We start from the raw sequence: 10905 nt of genomic DNA, 5'->3' as shown, positions 1-10905 counted from the left end.
CAAGCCGGTGGCGCAGCAGTTAAATTCGCACGTTCCATTCGCCGGTTCGGATCCCGGGTGTGGACATGGCACAGCTTGGCACCCCATGCTGTGGCAGGCGTCCCACATATAAAGTCCTCTACTTTGGGCACAGATGTTAGCTCAGGGCCAGGCTTCCTTAGCAAAAAGAGGAGGACTGGCAGTAGTTAGCTCAGGGCTAATCTTCCTAAAAATAATAAAAAAAAGGAAAAACCCTTCCAAACAAGTAAACAAAAACAACTAAAAATCAATAATGAGCTCGAAGAGCTATAAAAAGAGCGAGAAGACTGGGGGGGAGGGTCAGTTTAACATGATGGCAAAATATGTGTTCAAGACCCTCCTGGAATTACTCTAAAATATTTTACCATGAGAAATAACATTATTTAAACAATAGCAGTATTATATTTGGAATAGTTCATAATCCATAATCTCTGCAAACATCTCTATTCCAAATATAATTTATATATATGGTTCTCCTATAGTATGACATTTGAAGGACTGTTTTTCTGGAGGAAATGGCTTCTGCTTTAGTTGCAAAATGTATCATTCTTAGACTTATTTGTAATTAAAATTTTTGTGGAGATAATTGTAGATTCATGTGTTTGTACAAAAGAATATAGAGAGTGGTCGTGTGTACCCTTTATCCCATTCCCCCCGTGGTGGCTCTCTTAGTCTTTTCAGGCAGCCATAACAAAGAACCACAGACTCAGTGGCTTATAAATAACGCACCGTTCTGGAGGCTGAAAATCTAGGATCAAGGTACTGGTAGATTTGGTGTCTGGTGAGAGCCCACTTCCTGCTTCATAGACGCCATCTTCTCGTTGTGTCCTCACGTGGTGGAGGGGGTGAAAGAGCTCTCTGGGATCTCTTTCATAAGGGTACTAATCTATTCGTGGGGCTCCACCCTCATGACTGAATACCCTCCCAAAGGCCCACCTCCTAACACCATCCCATTGGGGGTTAGGTTTCAACACATGAATTTTGGGGGGGCACAAACATTTAGTCTATAGCAGTAACATTTTGCAAAACCATAGTGCAATATCAGAAGTAGGAGATTGATATTAATACAACCCATTTATCTTACTTGGGTTTTCTAGTTTTACTTATACTTATGTGTGTGTGTATTTGGTTCTGTGCACTTTCATCACACTTGTAGGTTTACATATCCACCACCACAGTCAAGACACAGACCAGGTTCACCATCACAAGGACTCTTTTGTTGTCATTTTATAAACACAGACCTCCTCTTGTCCCTTTCCCCACCTCCCCAGCACTACCTCCTTGTAACTACTAGTCTGTTCTCCATTTTCTAAAGGCTGTCATTTCAAAAATGTCATGTAAATTGGATCACGCATTATGGAACCTTTTGGGATTGGCTTTTTTCACTCAACACAATTCTGTTGACATTCATCCAAGTTGGGTGTATCGAGTTTGTTCTTTTATTGCTGAGTTCTCTGTGGTATGTACATACTGCACTTTATTTAACCATTCAGGTATGAAGGAACAGCTAGGCCATTTCTAGTTTTTGGCTATTGTGAGTAAAGCTGTCATGAACATTTGTGTACAGCTTTTTGTGTGAGCGTAAGTTTTCATTTCCCTGGGATAAATGACTTAGCGTGCATTGCTGGTCCATTTGCTAATTGCACATTTGTTTTATAATAAACTGTCAGACTCATTTCTGACTGTCTGTACCATCTTCCATTCTCACCAGGCTCACACCAGCATTTCGTATCATCACCATGCTCTATTTTAGCCATTCTGTTAGGTGTGTGGTGATGTCTCATGGTGGTTTAATTTGCATTTCCTGGTAGATGGTGATGTGGGACATCTTTTCCTGTGCTGCTTCTGCCTTTTGCTCATTTTCTAAAGTGATCAGTTGCTTTTTACAATTAAGTTTTGACTAGTGTTCATATATTCTAGATACTGGTCCTTTGTCATATATGTGGTTTGCAAATATTTTCTCCCAACTCCAGCTTGTCTTCTCATTCTCTTCACACAGATATTTGTAGAACAAAAGTTTTATATTTTGATGAGATCTGTTTATAAATTTTTCTTTGGTGGTTTGTACTTTTTTTGTCAAGTCTAAAATTCTTTGCCTTGCCCTAGATCTGAAAATTTTCTCCTATGTCTTTTTATTTCTAAAAGTTTTACATTTTACACTTAAGTTTATGATCCATTTTTAGTTAATGGGTGTGTAACATGTGTCCTTTAGGTCAAGGTCTATTTATGTATTTATTTTGACTGTGGCACCATTTGTTGGAAGGGGCATCCTTTCTCCATTTATTTATTATTGTACCTTTGTCAAAAATCATTTCAGCATATTTATGTTGGTCTGTTTCTGGGTTCTTTGGTCTGTTCCGTTGATATATGTGTATATTTATGTTGATTACTATATCTATAAAGGAAGCTTAAATATTGGATGGAATGGTTCCTCCCACTTTATTATTCTTTGTCAATGTTATTCTAGGTATTCTAGGGCCTATGCCTTTCGATGTACTTTTAGAGTAAACTTGTATATGCCTGCAAAAACCTTTCTGCAGTATTGATAGGAATTGCATAAAACCTACAAATAAATTTTGGGAGAATGGGAATCTTTACTATTGTCTTCCAATCCATGAACACAGTATGTCTCTCATTTTATTTAGATCTCCTTTTATTTATCTCACCAGAACTTTATAATTTTAATCATTGTTGCTATGTTTAATGAAAATATCTTTATTATTGTCACTAATATATTCTCTTTGAGATGCTAACATATTCTCAAGAATTAAAGATTTTGTCCAAAAGATAAATGGGGAAAGTACCTGACAAATCACTTATAAATATGAGAAAAATAAATAGCTATCAAATATGCGGCTAAACATCTCATCTTACTAGTAGTCAAAATTTACAGAATAAACAAGGGTTATGACTATAACATTTTTTTAAAAAAGGTATGATATTTCTGAATATAAAAAAGTAAAGTGAAAATGACAATCTTACTTATTACTGATGAGTGTGCAACTTAAAGTATCTTTCTGAATATCTATTATTTTCAGTTTTAATCTGTGACCCTACAAATGTTCTTCAGTATTTTTTCAACCAACAAATACTTGTTGTCTACTATCAACCACACATTATCCTTGACACTTGGATATAATAGTAAACCCAAGATTTTTATGAACCTTTTCTTTCTAGTGTTGGGAGATAGAAAAATATACCAATTATCACATAAATGTTCAGTCTTACTATATCTTAGAATGTTAATTTGTTTTTAAGAAATACTTTGTAGAGTGCATTTTCTTATTTCAAGTATATTATTAGTGTAAAATTAATGGTAGGCCATTATTTTAATAATTTAACACACAATGTGTATAAAATTTTAATGATAAAAAGAGTAAAGATAAAAGAGGTAAATAAAAGCAATGTCACAATATATGAGATTAGCCCTGCTATAAATTAGCAAACCAAAGCATTGTGTAGGAGCAGTAAATGCCACTATCACCTCCGTACCAACATAAAGATGACATCGTGGTGGCTCTCAGTGCTCAGCTGTTGGTGAGAAATGCAAAATCCAAATTGGCCTTGGGAATGCAAGCACATGACTCCAAGGTGAACCCAGAGTATCACATCAAATGTCTCAAGAATGTTTTTCTAAAACAAACAAGTTTGTCTCTATGATATAATATCAGTTATTTATAAATACTGTGAGGAAAGTTAACATGATCAATCAAATAAATGCACAGGTATGGAAAATAAGTCACATATGTTTTAAGCATCGTGGAAACTGTTTGGAAATTTTGAGTAGTGAAACCACATGACGAAATTGCATGTTAAACCAATGACTTTGAAAACTGTAAGGAGTATACGCTTGGTTCAAGAGTAGAATTAAAGGCTGCTACAGAGGTCTAGCAGAGGACAGGTGATGGTGGATTTGAAAAAGGTGGTACTAGCAAGAAGAGGTCAAATTCAGGATTTGAAAGTAGACACGGAGAAGACTTTTTAGAAATGTATTGGATGTGTGGTGTGGAATAGAGAATGGAGTCAGTGATGATTCACAGACATTTGACTAAAGTGACCAAGTGTTTAGAGATGCCATTTACTGAGAAATGAAACATGGCAGGAATAAGCTTTTATTGAGAGAAAACAAGAGATTCGTTTTGGATGTGTTAAATTTGTTACTTACTTTACATACAGATAGAAAAAAATGTTCAAAGTTGCATATTTTGGTGTTAAATTCAGTTTAGAAGTTTGAACTGGAGGTAAAATAAATTTGGGAGCAATCAACATAGAGATGAAATCACTTTGGGAATTAGTATAGCAAGGGAAGATGTTTTAGGATTGAGAGCTGGACTGCTACAACATCATGTGGTCAAGAAGAATTAGGAAAATCCAACAAAGATGACAGAGATGGAATAGTCAGTGAAGTTTGAGGAAAAAAACAGGAGTGTGGTGTCACAGAACCCAAGGGAAAATAGTTTTCAAGGAGATTAAAAAAATACTATGTCAACTGTCGCTAAGAGAGGCAATAAATGAGGATTATGAATTGAAAATCAGATGTAAAAATATGAAGATTGACAGTGAGCCTGATACATGTAGTATGGTTGGTGGTGGAGATAAAATCATGATTTTGGGTGGTTAGAGCAAGTAGAGACCATGCTTTCATGTAATTATGATGTAGTAGGCAGTGGAGAAATGTAGTATCGAAAAAGTCTCTCATGTCAAATAAAGGTTTTATTTGTTTGGTTACTTATTTGCTTCCTCTTATAATTGGGAGGTGCTTAGCATATTTCGTCTCGATGGGAATAATCTAGTAAATAGGAAATAACTATGGTGAAGCAGAGACACAATTTGGAGTGAAGTTTTTGAGTAGGACAGTTCATGAATTTTTACATAACGTAAAGCAGAATATCTGGCTTCAGATACAGGTGGATTGTGAGAGCATGTGAAGGTTCTAATCTAATTGTTATATTTTATTGAAATAAGTAGCGAGGTCTTTTTCTAAGAATAAGAAAAGGCAAGGAGTTTTAGAAGGTGGGTGTGATGCTTAATTTTATGTGTCAACTTGAAAGGGCTAAGGATAACCAGAGAGCTAGTAAATGTTATTTCTGGGTGTGTCTGTAAGGGCGTTTCTGGCCCATGTGGATGGGCCTCGTCCTATCTGTTGAGGGTCCAAATAGAACAAAGAAGTGGAGGAAGGATGAATTTGCTCTCTGCATGAGCTGGGCGTCCATCTTCTCCTGCCCTCGGACATTGGAGCTCCTGGTTCTTACGCCTTTGGACTTGGACTAGACCACACCACTGGCTCTCCTGGGTCTCCAGCTTTCAGATGGCAGATTCTGGGGCTTCTCAGCCTCCATTATTGCCTGAGCCAGTCTCTCATAATGAATCTCTTTATTTATATGTATATATACACACATCCTATGGTTCTTCTTCTCTGGAGAACCCTGACTAATACAGTTGGGAAGAGTGGATGGTGAATTGATAAAGATATACTTTTCAGGAAACAATGAAGGCTCATTTGAATTATGCAATCATTATGGTAAAGTGAGTCACTAGATTTGTATTTTTCTCACCTGCTTTAATATAGATGTTGCCTAGGTTCAGAACAAGATTTTAAAAGTGCTTTTGAAAATGACTTCCAGGTTATCCTGGCAAAAGGAGGGAGGAACAAAGAGTTGAACATGTGTGAAAAAGAGAGTTGATAATCGTGGTTCATTCAACCTATTATAAAACTGGAAAGATTGTTAAAAACAACCATTTGAAGACCTGAGAAAATGACAAAACACAGATTATCAATTTAGAATTGTTTGCTCATAAGAAACTGCTACTGTGTGGGAATAGAGACTTCAATGCCTGGGAGTACTCAAATGCTTCACCCGGACTTGGACAGGATGAAATACAGCCTCAGCTGCAGGAGTTGGAGAGCTCAGTTTGTGGCTGGCAGAGAAAACCAAGCAGCATTGCCAGAAAGAGGCGACAGATTCCATTTGGGTGAGAAGCAAAACCCCAAAGCATTTATCTCAGGTGGAGGACTCGATTCAGGGCAGTAGACGCTCCCCAAAGCTTTACCGGCTGGTGTGGACAGACTCAGTTCAGGCACACAGCAACATCCACAGCTTTACTGGATGGATCCTAGGTCTTGAATGGGAGCTGTCAGCAGATCCTCTAGAAATGTGACTGGGAGGTCTTGGCAGTGAGGGAAGCATAGAAGGACTGAGGTGAACCTCTGAACCAGTTCCTCAGTCCACACGCAGCTCGGGTGTCAGAGAATGGAAGCTTTGCAAGGTCAAGGTGTCTAAGCATAACTCTCCCCAAATCGTTGGATGGCCCTAAACTACACCATCACCAGGAGACTTGCAGGGAGCCAGGACAAAAAAAGAATGGAAAAACCCAGACACTACATCATATACCAAGAACTGGTATATGTCAGTTCATGAGAGAGATTTTACAGTTTAAGTCAGGTTTTATCCCTAAAATAAGAAAGCAACATCTCAGTAAAATAAAAGAGAATCTCAAGTTGTCTCATTTACTATTTATAACATCAGTTTCTCAACCACAATTCCTAGATATGCAAATACATGGAAATGTGTGACTTATGTTTAAGAAAAAATCCGTCAGTAGAAACTGAACCCAAGTGGACACAGATGTTGGGTTTAGCTGGCAAAGACTTGAAAGCAGATGTTCCTAAAATGTTCAAGGAATTAAATGAAAATATATTCAAATGATAAAAGCAATATATGCTAATCGTTAATCAACAATTAGGAAAAATAAAAAGAGAAATGGAATCTATAAAAAAGAACCGTTAATTCCAGAGCTAAAAATTATAATAACTGAAGTGAAAAATTAACTAATTGATCTCAACAATAGATTTGAGATAGCAGAAGAATCAGTGAATTTTGAAATAGAATTACATAGCTCAAAGAACAATGTTAAAAAATGTTGATGGGAAAATATCAAACATTTAAAAATATGTATAAACGAAATACTAGAGAAGAGAGAAAAGGGAGCAGAAAAAGTATTTGAAGAAATACTGGCCAAAGTTTTCCAAATTAGGTTTGGGATGTTTCTTTATATATCAAAGAATATAAAATATTTCTTTACATGTTATAGAAGCTCAATGTACCCCAGGTCATATAAGCACAGAGGGAACCCCACCTAGACTCATTATAGTCAAGTAACTGAAAGACAAAATCTTAAAAGCAGCAAGAGAAAGGTCACATCATATTTGAGGGGCAGCGATAAGATTAGCACTGAATTCTCATAATCAAAATGGAAGACAGCACGCGGCAGAAGTTGTCCAAAATACTGAAAGAAAAAATTAAAATGTTCAACCAAGGTTATTATATCCTGTGAAACTATCATCAAACATGAAGATGAAATTAAGGCATATCCACATAAACAAAAACTGGAAGAATCTGTTGCCAGCGTCCCGTGTTATAGGAAAAACAAAAAGTGAATAAATCAGGGCAAGTGAGAGTGACAGAGCTGAAGGAATGCAAAATTAAATAGAATGGCCACAGTAGACATTACTGACTGATGATATTTAAAAAACAGATGGAAATGAGTAAGGGGAGTGACCCATAGAAATATATAGGATGGGGAGGTCCAATGTATGAAAATCAATCAATGTAATATATTACATTAACAGAATGAAGGAAAAAACCCACATAATAAAGTCCATTGATGCAGAAAAAGAATTTGACAAAATTCAACACATTTTCATGACAAAAACACTCAACAAACTAGAAATGGAAGGAATCTACCTCAAAATAATAAAGATGATATAAGAAAACCTGACAGCTAATTTCATCCTCCGTGGTGAAAGACTGAAAGCTTTTTTTCTAAGATCGGGAATAAGCAAGGATGCTTTCTTTTACCACTTCTAATCAACATAGTATTGGAAGTTCTGGCCAGAGTAATTTGGCAGGAAAAAGTAAAAGAAGATATCCAAGTTGTAAAGAAAGAAGTAAAATGATCTCTTTCTGCAGGTGATATAACCTTACATGTAGAAAACACCAAAGATTTCACACACCAAAAAAACCTGTTAGAACTATTAAACGAATACAGCAAACTTGCAGGATGCTAAGTTACACACAAAAATCAGCTGGGTTTCTATATACTAAGAGTGAAAAATCTGAAAAGCAAATTAAGAATTAAGCAAACAATTCCATTTACAATCACATCAAAAAGAGTAAAATACTTAGGAACAAATTTAACCAAGGAGGCAAAAGATTTGGACACTAAACACCGTAAAATGTTGCCGAAAAATTTGAAAAAGACACAAGGAAAGGAAAGGCATCTCCATGTTCATGAATTGGAAGACTTAATCTCATTAAGATGTTAATACTATCCAAATTGATGTACAAATTCAGTGCAATCTCTACCAAAATCCCAGTGATATTTTTTTGCCGAAATAGAAGATAGGATGCTAAAATTCATTTGAAATCTCCAGGAACCTCAGATAGCTAAAACAATCTTGAAAAGGAAGAACAAAGTTGGAGGTCTCACACTTCCTGATTTCAAAACTTACTGAAAACTCACAGTAATCAAAACAGTGTGGTTCTGGCCGAAAGAAAGACATATAGACCAATGGAATAGGATATTGAGCCCAGAAATAAGCCTCATATATATGTTCATATGATTTTTGACAAGGGTGCCAAAACTATTCAAAAGGGAGAAGACAATCTTTTCAGCAAATGCTGCTAGAAAAATTGGATGTCCACATGCAAAAGAATTAAGTTGGGCTCTTATCTTATGCCGTATATAAGATTAATTCGAAATGGATCAAAGACCTAAATATAAGAGCTAAAACTATGAAACTTTTAGAAGGAAACATAGGGGAAAAGCTTCGTGGCGTTTGATTTGGTGATGGCTTCTTGTATATTACACCAAAAACACAGGCAACAAAAGAAAAAATAGAGAAACTGGACTTCATCAAAATTAAAAAGTTTTGTGCATCCAAGGACACTGTTGAACAAGTGAAAAGACGGCCTAAAGAGGAGAAGAGATTTACAAATCATATATGTGATAAGAAATTAATATGAGAATAAATGGAGAACTCCTACAACTCAAGAACAACAAAAAACAAACAACCCAATTCAAAAATGAACAAAAGACTTAAATAGCTATTTCTCTTAGGAACATACACAGATGGCTGATACACACATGAAAAGTTGTTCAACATCACTAAGCATGAGGGAAATGCAACTCCAAACCACTTAGCAACCGTGAAGATGACTATTACAAAAAAACCCCAAAACCAAAACAAAACCATAAAATGAGAATTGGTGAGGACATGGAGAAATAGGAACCACTATATTGCTGTTAGGAATGTAAAATGGTACAACCACTGTGGAACACAATATGGCTGTTTCTCAAAAAATTAAACATTGACTCACCATGTAATCCAGCAATTACACTTTTGAGTATATATCCAGAATATTGAAAGCAAATTTTCAAACAGATATTTCTGCACCAATATTTATAGCATCATTAGTCAAAATAGCCAAAAGGTGGTAACAACCCAAGTGCCCCTCAGTGGATGAATACATAAACAATATGTGACGTATGCATACAATGGAATTTTATTCAGCCTTTACAAAAGAATGAAATTCTGCCATATGCTGTAGTATGACGTAGAACATCAAGGACACTATGATAAGTGAGATAAGCTAACGTCTGTTGCCAGTTTCTCTCTATTTGCTTGAAGAAGATTGTCCCTGAGCTAACATTTGTGCCAATCTTCCTTTATTTTGTAAGTGAGATGCCTCCACAGCGTGGCCTGATGAACTGTGTGTAGGTCTGCACCTAGGATCTGAACCCTCCAATCCTGGGCCGCTGAAGCAGCGTGTGAACTTAACCACTACACCACCAGGTCAGCCCCAAGAATTCACAGTTTTTTACAGTTTGTCTACTGACCCATGAAAATGCTTTATCCTTCATTTAATTTATATATCCTTTAATTACTCTCAATCATATTTATAGTTTTTGGTGTAAAATTCTTGAACATCCTTTTTATATTTATTCACAGGTATTTAATATTTTAGGTAGTATTGTAAATGTTATATATTTTAAAGTTTCAGTTTCTCTTCATTCATAGTATTTAAATTTGATTATTTTTATATTAAATTCTAATAACTTCTGTACATTCTGTTAAACTTTTTTTTTTAAAAGATTGGGACCTGAGCTAACAACTGTTGCCAATCTTCTTTTTTTTTTCTTTCTTCTTCTCCCCAAAGCCCCCTGGTACACAGCTGTATATTCCAGTTGTGAGTGCCTCTGGTTGTGGCATGTGGGACGCTGCATCAGCATGGCCTGATGAGGGGTGCCATCTCCGAGCCCAGGAGCCAAACTGGTGAAACCCGGGACCGCCCAAGCAGAGCGGGCGAACTTCAACCCCTCGGCCACTGGGCTGGCCCCTGTTAAACTTTTTATATACAGAACCATATAGACTGTGTATAATGAGTTTTATTCTTTTGTTTCAAAGGCTTATATATTCCATTTTGATGTGTATGCCTTGTTGGATGAGCTTACACTTCAGTAATAAACAGAATAAATATGATGAGAGAGGCATCCTGGTCTTAGTCTCAGATCTAGGGAGAAAGCTTTCAACATTTCTCTAAGTGTGATATTTCACCTAGGTGTTTTGTACACGGCTTCCTTTATCAGACTAGGGAAGTTTAACTCGATTTTTAGGTTGCTAGTGTGAATGGTTTTTCAATTATGTCAATTTCACGTTTTTAAGGATATCTGTGTGTGTGTATATATATGAGATCAGCATATAATATTTATTCTTATCATGTCTCTGTTAAGATTTGGTATCAAATTTTTGCTGGTATGTAAAACTGGTTAGAACGTATTTATCAATTGTCTATTCTCTGGTCAATTTTGGGAAAGATTGGTATC

This window comes from Equus caballus, chromosome 29 (assembly GCF_041296265.1).
Source record: "Equus caballus isolate H_3958 breed thoroughbred chromosome 29, TB-T2T, whole genome shotgun sequence".
Taxonomy (NCBI): Eukaryota; Metazoa; Chordata; class Mammalia; order Perissodactyla; family Equidae; genus Equus; species Equus caballus.
This window is presented reverse-complemented; position numbering follows the sequence as displayed.